The following is a 17,141-nucleotide window of genomic DNA, read 5'->3' on the forward strand; positions in this document are numbered from 1 at the left end:
GCAATAGGGAAGAAAGAATGCAAGGTATATACCCGACTGGACTCCGGAACTCCACTCACATATCCCAGAAATATTCCCCCGGCACCGCCATGCATCTTTGAAGGCCTCTGGCTGGCGCAACTGGTCGTGGCTGTGGGAAGGACAGGGTGTTTGGCGAGACAACTCACGACAGCACCGTTCGGAAAGGTTGCTCATTTATTACATAACTTTCAGCCCTCTGACCCGGACCTGGAGGTTAGCAGGCTAGCTTGGGGAAGGCGGGGTAGTCTAAGGGCGTGAATTAATTGCAAGTGCTTTAAGAGGGCGGGTGGGAGTTTTCAGATTATCGCACAGAATATGACCTCTCGAAATGTGTTTAATGTCGCGATAGCTTTCCCCTGACAGGTGCTCTGCAAGAGTGGCCAAATGCTGTCCTCTCCATTCTAAATAATATCATTTGCACTTTATCTCATCATACACATTTGATTGTACTCACCCAAATATATATATATATATATATATATATATATATATATATATATATATATATATATATATATATATATATGTATATATATATTTTTTTTTTAAACCATTCGCCATTTCCCGCGTTAGCGAGGCAGCGTTAAGAACAGAGGACTGGGCCTTTTTTGGAATATCCTCACCTGGCCCCCTCTGTTCCTTCTTTTGGAAAATTAAAAAAAAAAAACGAGAGGGGAGGATTTCCGGTCCCCCGCTCCCTCCCCTTTTAGTCGCCTTCTACGACACGCAGGGAATACGAGGGAAGTATTCTTAATCCCCTATCCCCAGGGATAGTATATATATATATATATATATATATATATATATATATATATATATATATATATATATATATATATATATATATATATATATATATATATATATATATATATATATATATATATATAAAATATATATATATATATATATATATATATATATATATATATATATATATATATATTTTTTTTTTTTTTTTTTTTTTTTTGCTTTGTCGCTGTCTCCCGCGTTTGCGAGGTAGCGCAAGGAAACAGACGAAAGAAATGGCCCAACCCACCCCCATACACATGTATATACATACGTCCACACACGCAAATATACATACCTACACAGCTTTCCATGGTTTACCCCAGACGCTTCACATGCCCTGATTCAATCCACTGACAGCACGTCAACCCCGGTATACCACATCGATCCAATTCACTCTATTCCTTGCCCTCCTTTCACCCTCCTGCATGTTCAGGCCCCGATCACACAAAATCTTTTTCACTCCATCTTTCCACCTCCAATTTGGTCTCCCTCTTCTCCTCGTTCCCTCCACCTCCGACGCATATATCCTCTTGGTCAATCTTTCCTCACTCATTCTCTCCATGTGCCCAAACCATTTCAAAACACCCTCTTCTGCTCTCTCAACCACGCTCTTTTTATTTCCACACATCTCTCTTACCCTTACGTTACTCACTCGATCAAACCACCTCACACCACACATTGTCCTCAAACATCTCATTTCCAGCACATCCATCCTCCTGCGCACAACTCTATCCATAGCTCACGCCTCGCAACCATACAACATTGTTGGAACCACTATTCCTTTAAACATACCCATTTTTGCTTTCCGAGATAATGTTCTCGACTTCCACACATTCTTCAAGGCTCCCAGAATTTTCGCCCCCTCCCCCACCCTATGATCCACTTCCGCTTCCATGGTTCCATCCGCTGCCAGATCCACTCCCAGATATCTAAAACACTTCACTTCCTCCAGTCTTTCTCCATTCAAACTCACCTCCCAATTGACTTGACCCTCACCCCTACTGTACCTAATAACCTTGCTCTTATTCACATTTACTCTTAACTTTCTTCTTTCACACACTTTACCAAACTCAGTCACCAGCTTCTGCAGTTTCTCACATGAATCAGCCACCAGCGCTGTATCATCAGCGAACAACAACTGACTCACTTCCCAAGCTCTCTCATCCCCAACAGACTTCATACTTGCCCATCTTTCCAAAACTCTTGCATTCACCTCCCTAACAACCCCATCCATAAACAAATTAAACAACCATGGAGACATCGCACACCCCTGCCGCAAACCTACATTCATTGAGAACCAATCACCTTCCTCTCTTCCTACACGTACACATGCCTTACATCCTCGATAAAAACTTTTCACTGCTTCTAACAACTTTCCTCCCACACCATATATTCTTAATACCTTAGACAGAGCATCTCTATCAACTCTATCATATGCCTTCTCCAGATCCATAAATGCTACATACAAATCCATTTGCTTTTCTAAGTATTTCTCACATACATTCTTCAAAGCAAACACCTGATCCACACATCCTCTACCACTTCTGAAACCACACTGCTCTTCCCCAATCTGATGCTCTGTACATGCCTTCACCCTCTCAATCAATACCCTCCCATATAATTTACCAGGAATACTCAACAAACTTATACCTCTGTAATTTGAGCACTCACTCTTATCCCCTTTGCCTTTGTACAATGGCACTATGCACGCATTCCGCCAATCCTCAGGCACCTCACCATGAGTCATACATACATTAAATAACCTTACCAACCAGTCAACAATACAGTCACCCCCTTTTTTAATAAATTCCACTGCAATACCATCCAAACCTGCTGCCTTCCCGGCTTTCATCTTCCGCAAAGCTTTTACTACCTCTTCTCTGTTTACCAAATCATTTTCCCTAACCCTCTCACTTTGCACACCACCTCGACCAAAACACCCTATATCTGCCACTCTATCATCAAACACATTCAACAAACCTTCAAAATACTCACTCCATCTCCTTCTCACATCACCACTACTTGTTATCACCTCCCCATTTGCGCCCTTCACTGAAGTTCCCATTTGCTCCCTTGTCTTACGCACTTTATTTACCTCCTTCCAGAACATCTTTTTATTCTCCCTAAAATTTAATGATACTCTCTCACCCCCAACTCTCATTTGCCCTTTTTTTTACCTCTTGCACCTTTCTCTTCACCTCCTGTCTCTTTCTTTTATACATCTCCCACTCAATTGCATTTTTTCCCTGCAAAAATCGTCCAAATGCCTCTCTCTTCTCTTTCACTAATACTCTTACTTCTTCATCCCACCACTCACTACCCTTTCTAATCAACCCATCTCCCACTCTTCTCATGCCACAAGCGTCTTTTGCGCAATCCATCACTGATTCCCTAAATACATCCCATTCCTCCCCCACTCCCCTTACTTCCATTGTTCTCACCTTTTCCCATTCTGTACTCAGTCTCTCCTGGTATTTCCTCACACAAGTCTCCTTCCCAAGCTCACTTACTCTCACCACCCTCTTCACCCCAACATTCACTCTTCTTTTCTGAAAACCCATACAAATCTTCACCTTAGCCTCCACAAGATAATGATGAGACATCCCTCCAGTTGCACCTCTCAGCACATTAACATCCAAAAGTCTCTCTTTCGCGCGCCTGTCAATTAACACGTAATCCAATAACGCTCTCTGGCCATCTCTCCTACTTACATAAGTATACTTATGTATATCTCGCTTTTTAAACCAGGTATTCCCAATCATCAGTCCTTTTTCAGCACATAAATCTGCAAGCTCTTCACCATTTCCATTTACAACACTGAACACCCCATGTATACCAATTATTCCCTCAACTGCCACATTACTCACCTTTGCATTCAAATCACCCATCACTATAACCCGGTCTCGTGCACCAAAACCACTAACACACACACACACACATATATATATATATATATATATATATATATATATATATATATATATATATATATATATATATATATATATATATATATTATCCCTGGGGATAGGGGAGAAAGAATACTTCCCATGTATTCCCTGCATGTTGTAAAAGGCGACTAAAAGGGGAGGGAGCGGGTGGCTGGAAATCCTCCCCTCTCGTTTTTTTTTTTTTGATTTTCCAAAAGAAGGAACAGAGAAGGGGGCCAGGTGAGGATTTTCCCTCTAAGGCCCAGTCCTCAGTTCTTAACGCTACCTCGCAAACGCGGGAAATGGCGAATAGTATGAAAAAAAAAAAAGAAAAATATGTATATAAAATATATGTATATGTATATAAGAGTGAGTGCTCCAATTACAGAGGTATAAGTTTGTTGAGTATTCCTGGTAAATTATATGGGAGGGTATTGATTGAGAGGGTGAAGGCATGTACAGAGCATCAGATTGGGGAAGAGCAGTGTGGTTTCAGAAGTGGTAGAGGATGTGTGGATCAGGTGTTTGCTTTGAAGAATGTATGTGAGAAATACTTAGAAAAGCAAATGGATTTGTATGTAGCATTTATGGATCTGGAGAAGGCATATGATAGAGTTGATAGAGATGCTCTGTGGAAGGTATTAAGAATATATGGTGTGGGAGGCAAGTTGTTAGAAGCAGTGAAAAGTTTTTATCGAGGATGTAAGGCATGTGTACGTGTAGGAAGAGAGGAAAGTGATTGGTTCTCAGTGAATGTAGGTTTGCGGCAGGGGTGTGTGATGTCTCCATGGTTGTTTAATTTGTTTATGGATGGGGTTGTTAGGGAGGTAAATGCAAGAGTTTTGGAAAGAGGGGCAAGTATGAGGTCTGTTGGGGATGAGAGAGCTTGGGAAGTGAGTCAGTTGTTGTTCGCTGATGATACAGCGCTGGTGGCGGATTCATGTGAGAAACTGCAGAAGCTGGTGACGGAGTTTGGTAAAGTGTGTGGAAGAAGAAAGTTAAGAGTAAATGTGAATAAGAGCAAGGTTATTAGGTACAGTAGGTTTGAGGGTCAAGTCAATTGGGAGGTGAGTTTGAATGGTGAAAAACTGGAGGAAGTGAAGTGTTTTAGATATCTGGGAGTGGATCTGTCAGTGGATGGAACCATGGAAGCGGAAGTGGATCATAGGGTGGGGGAGGGGGCGAAAATTTTGGGAGCCTTGAAAAATGTGTGGAAGTCGAGAACATTATCCCGGAAAGCAAAAATGGGTATGTTTGAAGGAATAGTAGTTCCAACAATGTTGTATGGTTGCGAGGCGTGGGCTATGGATAGAGTTGTGCGCAGGAGGATGGATGTGCTGGAAATGAGATGTTTGAGGACAATGTGTGGTGTGAGGTGGTTTGATCGAGTAAGTAACGTAAGGGTAAGAGAGATGTATGGAAATAAAAAGAGCGTGGTTGAGAGAGCAGAAGAGGGTGTTTTGAAATGGTTTGGGCACATGGAGAGAATGAGTGAGGAAAGATTGACCAAGAGGATATATGTGTCGGAGGTGGAGGGAACGAGGAGAAGAGGGAGACCAAATTGGAGGTGGAAAGATGGAGTGAAAAGGATTTTGTGTGATCGGGGCCTGAACATGCAGGAGGGTGAAAGGAGGGCAAGGAATAGAGTGAATTGGAGCGATGTGGTATACAGGGGTTGACGTGCTGTCAGTGGATTGAATCAAGGCATGTGAAGCGTCCGGGGTAAACCATGGAAAGCTGTGTAGGTATGTATATTTGCGTGTGTGGACGTGTGTATGTACATGTGTATGGGGGGGGGTTGGGCCATTTCTTTCGTCTGTTTCCTTGCGCTACCTCGCAAACGCGGGAGACAGCGACAAAGTAAAAAAAAAAAAAAATATATATATATATATATATATATATATATATATATATATATATATATATATATATATATATTCAGCAAACCAGGGAGAATAAGAAAATGTACTGGCGGGAGAGGATTACTTTGAGGAGAAAAGAACAGCAATTGGGAGCGTCAGTGAGGGAGCACAAGAGAAAATGGTAAAAAATACAGAAGATGGGAACAATAGACTGGGTGTTTTGATAATTAGTTGAATGCGTTAGATGACGTGATGGCGGATTTAGTATGCAGAAAGTCATGGCGAATGATTTGCTGAAACGAGAGGTGATGAAAGCCCTGTGTAGGATGAAATATGGCAAAGCCGCTAGAGTGGATGCAAGATTAGTGGAATTACACAAGAAAGGGGGAGACAGAGTTGCTGATATGTTAGTCAGGATTTTAAGTCTATATATGGTGAGGTAAGTGGCTGTGGACAAGCAGAATGCCTGTGTTGTGTCATTATGATAAGGCAATGTGGAGTTTTAAGTCTGTTAAACATACCTAATAGTTTCTAAGGGAAACTAGTGATCGAGGGGGCGGTGGAAACGCACAAAGCATCAGACTTAGGTGGAGAAATGTTGCTTCAGGAGCAGGAAAGTTTGTGTGAACCAGGTGTTTGGTCTTGAGCTTTTGTGTAAGAAATGCTCAGAGAAAGAGAAGGATTTGTATATGATGTTCATGGTCGTGGAAAAAGCGTGTGATAGAGTTGTCAAAGATGCTTTTTGGGAGATGCTACGAACATATGGTGTGGAAGGAAAGCTACTTGATACAGCGAGATTTTATCGTGAGGGTGATGTGTTTATGTGACTAGGAAGGAAGGGGGATAAGTGGCTTCACGTGAAAGTGAGTATGCATCAAGGGTGTGTGATGTCACGATGGATGTTTGATGTGTGTATGGATATGGATAACTGTGTGTGTTAGTGGCTCATGACAAACAACAGAGTTTTATGACTCTGTGTATTAATGGCTCATGACAAACAACAGAGTTCTATGACTGTGTGTGTTAATGGATCATGACAAACAACAGAGTTCATTGACTGTGTTGATGGCTCATGACAAGCAACAGAGTTTTATGACTGTGTGTGTTAGTGGCTCATGACAAATAAAAGAGTTTTATAACAGTGTGTGTTAGTGGCTCATAACGAACAACTGAGTTTTATGACTGTGTGTGTTAGTGGCTCAAGACAAATAACTGAGTTTTATGACTGTGTGTGTTAGTGGCTCATGACAAATAAAGGTTTTATAACTGTGTGTGTTAGTGGCTCATAACAAACAACAGAGTTTTATGACTGTGTGTGTTAGTGGCTCATGACAAATAACAAAGTTTTATGATTGTGTGTTAGTGGCTCATGATGAACAACAGAGTTTTATGACTGTGCGTGTTAGTGACTCATGACAAATCAACAGAGTTTCATGACTTTCTGTTGGTGGCTCATGACAAACAAATGAGTGTGTCTCACAGGTGTATTGCTGATGGGTCACTTACCCGTTTACCACGATCGTAAATCCTTAATAAAGATGATTCCTTGCAATATTAGCTATCCAAAATACAGTCGTATTTGAAACATAATTACCAAGTCACGATCTAATAGCGTACACATTTCTTTTTTCTTATTCTAAGAATTGTTTCAACCACAGTGCAAATTCGACGTGACTCAAGCGTCGCGTGCGAGGCTACAGTAATATTTATCTGTCATTACCCTGATGGTGTAGGCAAAAGAATGTGCTAATATCAGACTATAGACGACCACCTCCTACGTGTAATGTTATGTCGACACCAATTTTACTTATTTCACCATTCAACAGTCTCTCTCTCTCTCTCTCTCTCTCTCTCTCTCTCTCTCTCTCTCTCTCTCTCTCTCTCTCTCTCTCTCTCTCTCTCTCCGTTCAGTTAGCCAACACTACAGTGGCTGTCAAGTTCCTATCCCTGGTACAGATTGCTGTGCTTTCTCTATGCCTCACATACACAAGTTGTTGGCATTTGCTGCACAAAGACAGTCTTACCACCTCACGCACCACACGCCACAACACGCTAAGTCACGCCACTCTTTGCTCTTAACTCTACATTTTCCTATGGTGAGGGTTTTGCGCTAACCAGCCCTGTTTACCTACCTACCAAGCTATTCGTAAGTAGGTAAGTAGTCATCCTCTCCTACCGTGTCAATAGAATAGTTCGAATGTCATGCAATACACAATGTAAAGTACAAGATTTTTTATAACTTAACCGACAGCGTAAACATAGGGGGATATCAAGGCTAGCATAGGGTATATGGTTGGTAAATAATTCATCAAAGACCTTGAATAGTATGCCATGTAACTTTAACATATTTTTTTTTCCTCTCTGAAAATGGTGAATATTTGTTACGTTGCCCTTCATTGTATCACGCCAGATGACTATTAATACTTGCAAAAAAAGGTTTACATGGTCTGCGAGTGTGATGTGCCAGTATACAAAATTGATTTCACACCCGGTGTCCTTGTGGGTGTGGTGGAGTGGTGATGGCGGTGGTGATGGTAATTGTTGTGGGGAACAGGAGGGAGGGAGTCGTAAGTGCTCAAATTACCCCATTTTCCTCGTATCATGAAGAGAATATTTACGATTTTACAAGGCTTCTAATTTTCACCAAAATACTCATTATTAACCAGCGCAATATTCATAATTATCTTTTCAACTAAACGTAATTTTTCCATTTCAGTGAAAGATACAAGCAATGCTTAACGTTGATAATGGTAGAAATTAGATGTTATGAAACCCCTTAGATCGGGTAATGCACGGTAAACGAATCGGTTTAATGAAAGACAGACAACTTATCTTGACAAATTACCTCACGTTATCTATGGTAAGAATATCAACACTGAATTAGACTTGAATTAGTTTAATTACGTATGAATAAGAAAACGCGTAGTGCAAAGGACCTATAGCAATCAGACAAAGTACCAGTGCTGGTAGACCAGGCGCCATACCAGTACTGGTAGCCCAAATAACGTAATGGTGTAGGTAGATTAGAAGTAGTATCGGTATTGATAGACCAATCAATGTACCAGTTCTGGAAGACCATGCAAGGTACCAGACACCTTATCAGTACCAGTAGACCAAATGAAATACCAGTAATGGTAGAGTAGGCAACGTATCAGTATAGGTAGACCAGACGAATACCAGTACTAACAGACCAGACGACAAACTAGTAACGTTAGACCAGAAACATACCAATACTGGGAGACCAGACAACGCGCTGGTGCTACACTCATCAACACCATAAAGAGAATTTGACCGTTCTGTATCAGGATCACTCAAACAAAAGCATTGTTCTTAGTTTTTTAGTTTGATATCATTACAAAACCTTCCTTTTTGTTACTTATTCGTGTTTTGATAACTGCTTTGAAAGGATATACCTCTCAGTATAAGTTAAGTTATCGCCACATTACTACGTGGAAAACAAAGACAAATGTAGGACTTTCCGTCTTACTTTGCCACCACATTTGACGAGAGGCAGTGCATAGACACACCTGTGTCAATAAAACGAGGCACACAAGAGCAAATATAAGATTGTGTACAATGGAATATTTTGAATTCTTTTTAGCTGAGATGACACAGGCACCTGATTGCTATAATCGAAGCCATCTCGGAGCCAAGTGAGGAATTTTGCCTTTAAGGCTCTGTCATCTGTTCTTGGCGCTACCTCGTTCACGCGGGAAGTTACGAGCATGCAAGAAGAAAATCTTGTATATATATATATATATATATATATATATATATATATATATATATATATATATATATATATATATATATATATATATATATATATATTATCCCTGGGGATAGGGGATTAAGAATACTTCCCACGTATTCCCTACGTGTCGTAGAAGGCGACTAAAAGGGGAGGGAGCGGGGGGCTGGAAATCCTTCCCTCTCTTTTTTTTTTTTTTTTTTCAAAAGAAGGAACAGAGGGGGCCAGGTGAGGATATTCCAAAAAAGGCCCAGTCCTCTGTTCTTAACGCTACCTCGCTAACGCGGGAAATGGCGAATAGTTTAAAAGAAAGATATATATATATATATATATATATATATATATATATATATATATATATATATATATATATATATATATATATATATATATATATATATATATATATATATGCAAAGCTCCAGCAACAACTATTCGAAATACTAACTCCGCGTTGTACAGTCAGGTTCGGTAAAACGCTATCAGCTGGCTATGTGTTCTGTTCGGAAACAACCGATAGACCCCGTTGCTCACCATTGTGAGACGAAGGGTAATCGAGTACTTAGTATTTCGAATAATTGTTTCCTATTATACAGTCCCTTAGCCTAGCGGTTAGCATGCCTGCCTCTTGCACAAGGGGTCCCAGGTTCGATCCTGGCTGTTGGAGCTTTGTATGTTCTATGAAGGTGCGCGTTCATATACACTTTATTCGTATTCATATAACTCCGCGTTGTACAGTCAGGTTCGGTAAAACGCTATCAGCTGGCTATGTGTTCTGTTCGGAAACAACCGATAGACCCCGTTGCTCACCATTGTGAGACGAAGGGTATTCGAGTACTTAGTATTTCGAATAGTTGTTTCCTATTATACAGTCCCTTAGCCTAGCGGTTAGCATGCCTGCCTCTTGCACAAGGGGTCCCAGGTTCGATCCTGGCTGTTGGAGCTTTGTATGTTCTATGAAGGTGCGCGTTCATTTACACTTTATTCGTATATATATGTATATATATATATATATATATATATATATATATATATATATATATAAATATATATATATATATATATATATATATATATATATATATATATATATATATATATATATATATATATATATATATCTTAGTTCGTTACTCTCCTCGTCACAGCAGACTTCGTCGTTCGTTTTGAAGATGAAGAAGGAAAATTTATCTCCAGCTGGGAATGCGTGAAGTATACCGTGGCTGAGGACCTTACACAGGACTGACAGTATGTGTGTATGTGTGTGTGTGTGTGTGTGTGTGAGTGTGTGTGTGTATGTGTGTGTGTGTGTGGTAATCGGCTGCTCATCTATCCCCACCCTGACCTTCCACACAGGTTTTCCCGCTGTGCTGGACAACATACAACACTGACTCTCAACAAGGGTTTGGCAGTGTTCGTCGCAACGTGGTGTTGGGACAGAAATGATGTCTGAAAATAGATGCATCGTGCGTTCCGAGGAATCGGCCAAAATTGCCTACCAAAGCTTGGTGTCCCAGTACATATCAAGCAACACATAGCCAGCATCATGGAACAAGTGTCTGGTACCTAATCTTAATCTTAAGCACCTCATCTTGTTACTTTGTTTTTTCAATGTTAGGTGAGACGGCTAAGGCAAGTGAATACCCTAACCAAGGCCAACTCATTAATGCTATATATATATATATATACATATATATATATATATATATATATATATATATATATATATATATATATATATATATATATATATATATATATATATATATTCCTATGAGTCCACGGGGAAAATGAAATGTTTACCAAATGGCGTCCTAGCTTCGTCTCTTCGATGTATATCAACTGACTGTTATATTTCTCTCTTGTGTCTCCTCTGATGATGTGATTATTACACGAAAGTGCACTTGGGAACTTTTCGTGTTTCATTTTCCCCGTGGACTCATAGGAATATCTTGATCACGCGCAAAATTGTGATCCTTTCCAATATATATATATATATATATATATATATATATATATATATATATATATATATATATATATATATATATATATATATATATATATATATATATATTATCCCTGGGGATAGGGGAGAAAGAATACTTCCCACGTATTCCCTGCGTGTCGTAGAAGGCGACTAAAAGGGGAGGGAGCGGGGGGCTGGAAATCCTCCCCTCTCACTTTTTTTTTTAATTTTCCAAAAGGGGGAACAGAGAAGGGGCCCAGGTGAGGATATTCCCTCAAGGGCCCAGTCCTCTGTTCTCAACGCTACCTCGCTAATGCGGGAGATGGCGAATAGTATGAAAAAAAAAAAAAAAAAATATATATATATATATATATATATATATATATATATATATATATATATATATATATATATATATATTTATATATATATATATATATATATATATATATATATATATATATATATATATATATATATATTTTTTTTTTTTTTTTTTTTTATACTTTGTCGCTGTCTCCCGCGTTTGCGAGGTAGCGCAAGGAAACAGACGAAAGAAATGGGCCAACCCCCCCCCCCCCATACACATGTACATACGTCCACACACGCAAATATACATACCTACACAGCTTTCCATGGTTTACCCCAGACGCTTCACATGCCTTGATTCAATCCACTGACAGCACGTCAACCCCTGTATACCACATCGCTCCAATTCACTCTATTCCTTGCCCTCCTTTCACCCTCCTGCATGTTCAGGCCCCGATCACACAAAATCTTTTTCACTCCATCTTTCCACCTCCAATTTGGTCTCCCTCTTAATCCTCGTTCCCTCCACCTCCGACACATATATCCTCTTGGTCAATCTTTCCTCACTCATTCTCTCCATGTGCCCAAACCATTTCAAAACACCCTCTTCTGCTCTCTCAACCACGCTCTTTTTATTTCCACACATCTCTCTTACCCTTACGTTACTCACTCGCTCAAACCACCTCACACCACACATTGTCCTCAAACATCTCATTTCCAGCACATCCATCCTCCTGCGCACATCTCTATCCATAGCCCACGCCTCGCAACCATACAACATTGTTGGAACCACTATTCCTTCAAACATACCCATTTTTGCTTTCCGAGATAATGTTCTCGACTTCCACACATTTTTCAAGGCTCCCAAAATTTTCGCCCCCTCCCCCACCCTATGATCCACTTCCGCTTCCATGGTTCCATCCGCTGACAGATCCACTCCCAGATATCTAAAACACTTCACTTCCTCCAGTTTTTCTCCATTCAAACTCACCTCCCAATTGACTTGACCCTCACCCCTACTGTACCTAATAACCTTGCTCTTATTCACATTTACTCTTAACTTTCTTCTTCCACACACTTTACCAAACTCAGTCACCAGCTTCTGCAGTTTCTCACATGAATCAGCCACCAGCGCTGTATCATCAGCGAACAACAACTGACTCACTTCCCAAGCTCTCTCATCCCCAACAGACTTCATACTTGCCCCTCTTTCCAGGACTCTTGCATTTACCTCCCTAACAACCCCATCCATAAACAAATTAAACAACCATGGAGACATCACACACCCCTGCCGCAAACCTACATTCACTGAGAACCAATCACTTTCCTCTCTTCCTACACGTACACATGCCTTACATCCTCGATAAAAACTTTTCACTGCTTCTAACAACTTGCCTCCCACACCATATATTCTTAATACCTTCCACAGAGCATCTCTATCAACTCTATCATATGCCTTCTCCAGATCCATAAATGCTACATACAAATCCATATATATATATATATATATATATATATATATATGGTGTGCAGGGGTTGACGTGCTGTCAGTGGATTGAGTCGGGGCATGTGGGGCGTCTGGGGTGAGCCATGGAGGGCTGTGTAGGTATGTATATTTGCGTGTGTGGACGGGTGTATGTACATGTGTATGGGGGGGGGGGGCATTTCTTTCGTCTGTTTCCTTGCGCTACCTCGCAAACGCGGGAGACAGCGACAAAGTATAAAAAAAAAAAAAAAAAAAAAAAATATATATATATATATATATATATATATATATATATATATATATATATATATATATATATATATATATATATATATATATATATATATATATACCATCGCAAAAGCCAGGTACCCAATTTATCGACCAACCCCTATGGGAGGATAAAGTGCTGGGTGGACTATGGGCCAACTGCCACGACCAAGATTTGAACCTTAAGCGATCGATCCCGGGCGGTCCGCGAATACACGTCACGGTCAGCAAACCGCTACAGTACGTAAGTCCACAAAATTATGCAGTGAATTATGAAATCTAATAGAATGACATATCTAATACAAGATCCTTTTTGATTTTTATTGGCTCAGATTTTAAGTATGTTTTCCCCGTCTAACCCAAAGGTGATGAATATGTTGATTTAGCTCGATTTTTTCGAGTTCGCAAGTGCGTTCTCATGATGGAGTATGTGAAAAAAATAATTATGTATGTAATGAATATGAAGTATTTTACTTAGTACTCTCTTCACTCCATATTTCCTCCCCCGATACGACTGCGTCATCCTTTTGATACGTTCTCTTCCGAAAATACTAAAACGTTCGAGAAAAAACGAGAAAAATTCCTGGATATTACACCTGCTTCACAGACCCCCTCCCCATTCCCACCCCCATGACCCATTCGGATTGACGACCCCCCAGAGCTGACGACATCGATCCTGGCCTATTGATGTCCTGACATTAGGATGCCCGAGCGTTCCCAAAACAAAGGTCACGCACAGGGTCTCTATTAGGGTTGACTCGCGTCCGCAACACAACACGGCGAAGCAGCGGTGGAGGTGGTGGTGGCTGCCTTTGTTCCCGCGCTCCCTACACCGACCCATGCCACGTACCACCGTCCTCTGGATGTCACAAGATACACCAGACCAGCTCCGTCATTCCTTAGGCTTGGTAGCAAAACTTCGTCCGTAAGTTGGTTAAATACAAATGATATTTTCAAAAAACAGAATGAAAATATACTTCAGAGGGATGATGGAATGTCATGTTTGTTGCAGAGTTTGGCCTCACTTCTCTCAGGAGGAAAAAAGAATGTCGGTATTGATTCTGTTACTGTTATGGATGGCAACTCACTGCCAGAGTCTGGAGGAGGAAAACGTACAAAACGTCTCCAATGAACACCATGCAGAGGGCTGCCGCCACCCTTACTTCCCGCCAATTTTGCCGAGGACGTCAAACTGCTACGGTGTGAATGAGCCTCATGGGATGCCAGAAGAGAAGGTACTGCAAAATGCTCCATCGATGCCTTCCTTTAGCTCAGTAAGTAAGATTTCGTTGCAGAGACAGGAGAGAGACGATGAAAATCATACTATGCAGCTACAATTATGGTTTTCTCAGCCCCTCGAAGATGACAGAGTGGCTAGGAATATAGTCGTTAATCCTGAGAACCGCGAAGACCAGGTCACTCCGTCTAATATACTTCAGTCCCTGGCGTCAACTGTTCTTGACAAAACCCCAGTTATTCTTCATGACTCAGAGGTTATAACTTTGACTATGCTGAACGACTTTCTCCGAGCGACACTTGTTGTTCCTGCTGTGATTCTCGACGTCTCTGGTGCCCCTTCGCTAAGGACCAGTTGGCTGGACAAGTACAACGATGCGTGCTTCGTCCATATCATTCTCTTTAGTTCAGTCAGTATTGTGGAATCTTTCGCTGGAGGACTTCCAGAGCGAGTGTGGACTCCGAATTACCTGCTGCTACTTAACCTCAATACTTCTGCCGATGCTTCATATCTACTGGCCAACGAAAACTTTCATTACAGCCCCGCCCTGTCACTGCTACAACCGGACACCAGGATTGGTACCACCCGCTACCGCGTCCTCACTTATGAGAGCTTTCGACCCCACGATAAAATAACCTCACATGGCTTCTATAACTTCGACGAACCGCCGAAGTTTTCCACCGTCTTCCCCGACCGCTTTCGGAGCTTCTATGGCCACAACCTCCATCTGGCCAGCTGGATTAATGACTTTCCTTACCTGGTTCCCGGGCCATCGGTTCAGGAGACGTACGGGATGTGTATCAACATGCTCAACGAGATCTCTCGAAAACTCAGCTTCAGCTTCACTATATACAAGGAACCGGAGGACCATCTCTGGGGCGAGATGGTTAACGACTCGTGGGTTGGCATGATAGGTCAGATCTGGCGCCGGGAAAGGTGAGTTGAATGGTTCGTTAGATAAGCAAAAAGCTGACTTTAATATCTAACAAATTTCAAGCTTTAATTTTGTGCACAACATAACGTCAATACCTAACCCTCTCTGCTGTGTATCCCCGAGGATTCAGGAGATTATTCTAACAAATATTGTGATGAATGTAATTTTAGTGTGTCAAGAAGTGTAATGACTTAATGTTACCCTGATACCAACACTCACAAGATGTTTACATCATGCAAGGTGTTCGGTAGGTTCATCATACCTGATTCTTTGCATGAAAGGTTCACATATACGTCCGAGTTGGCTCTTCAGCTCATCTTTCAAAGATGCTTCCTTGCCCTGTCCTTGAAGCTGATGCTAATTCATCCTCTGTATCAGCATACTCATGTTGCTCTTGTCACTTTCCTTTTGTTCTTTACCGCCTAACTTCCTAAAACACCGCGATATTTTATCCTACAATCTTACACATCAGCAAAGATAAAGTGCATAGATATGTAGATTATTCTTGGCAACAGTATCGGCCACATCATTTTATAACAATGTAGACTAACTTATAGTTTCAGTAACACGTACTATTCCCTAGCGCATCATTCCGCTGGCTTTCGATCCTCAGCGCGGGCACATGGAATCCAGCTCTTCATCTATGCCTCTGACTGGTTGACAGATGGGTACCGACTTCAGACAGGGTAAAGTGCCACAGATGTGGCGAACTTCGGGAAGGGTAGAGTGCCACAGATGTGGCAGGCCTAGCCAGCCAACAACTTGAAAATCGGTTCGAGATGTCCCCAAAGATGCCCGTGTCCAGGACATGGCCCTCGCTGACAGAAGACTGCAAGGGGTGCCCATGTCTGGTGACTCGGCCTACTGTGTGCTGGTACTTTAATTTCGATATTATTCGCTCATGATATAACTTTATTTTGCCTCCAAAAGCGGAAAAAATATTGAGCCACAGAAGAAAGATGTCTTAAGCGGTGTAAAATAGTAGATTTTATGGAAAACTTCCAGTTACACAGAGGAAAAACTCAGCTTGTGAAGCTGACTTTTCTCGCACTTTGCATTATTTGTCCACGCTCCATTCTACATTCAGTCTCGCTACTGGACATGCGCGACTGTGATTCATCCAGGATTAGGTTATTCCGCCTTTAAATTCGGTACCATACAATGTAAGAAAGAATATAGCTAACCATACAAATCATCCATGTCACGTAAGTATTTCTTCAAATCCTTATGAAAGAAAAATCATAGAAAGAAAACGTGAATGAAGTTTCAGAGTCATGAAGCCATTAAACGACAGTTCTGACAAAATAAACGTGAAAGATAACGTGAAAAATGAAGTTCAGTAAACTTGTAGCCTGAGATCATTCCCCCAGTGCTGCCAATTTTCGACACATTAAAAACAGATTAATCTTTAGGTTCAATTTGGCGACTCATCTATGTACTGTAAGAGAAATTGTGATTATATTGCTTCTACTACAAGTACTTCTAGTCTTACTACTTCTACTACTGCTACTACTACTACTACTACTATTACCATTGCTACTACTAATGCTATTCCTAATTTTGACGATAATAATAATAAT

This window comes from Panulirus ornatus, chromosome 12 (genome assembly GCF_036320965.1).
Source record: "Panulirus ornatus isolate Po-2019 chromosome 12, ASM3632096v1, whole genome shotgun sequence".
Lineage (NCBI taxonomy): Eukaryota > Metazoa > Arthropoda > Malacostraca > Decapoda > Palinuridae > Panulirus > Panulirus ornatus.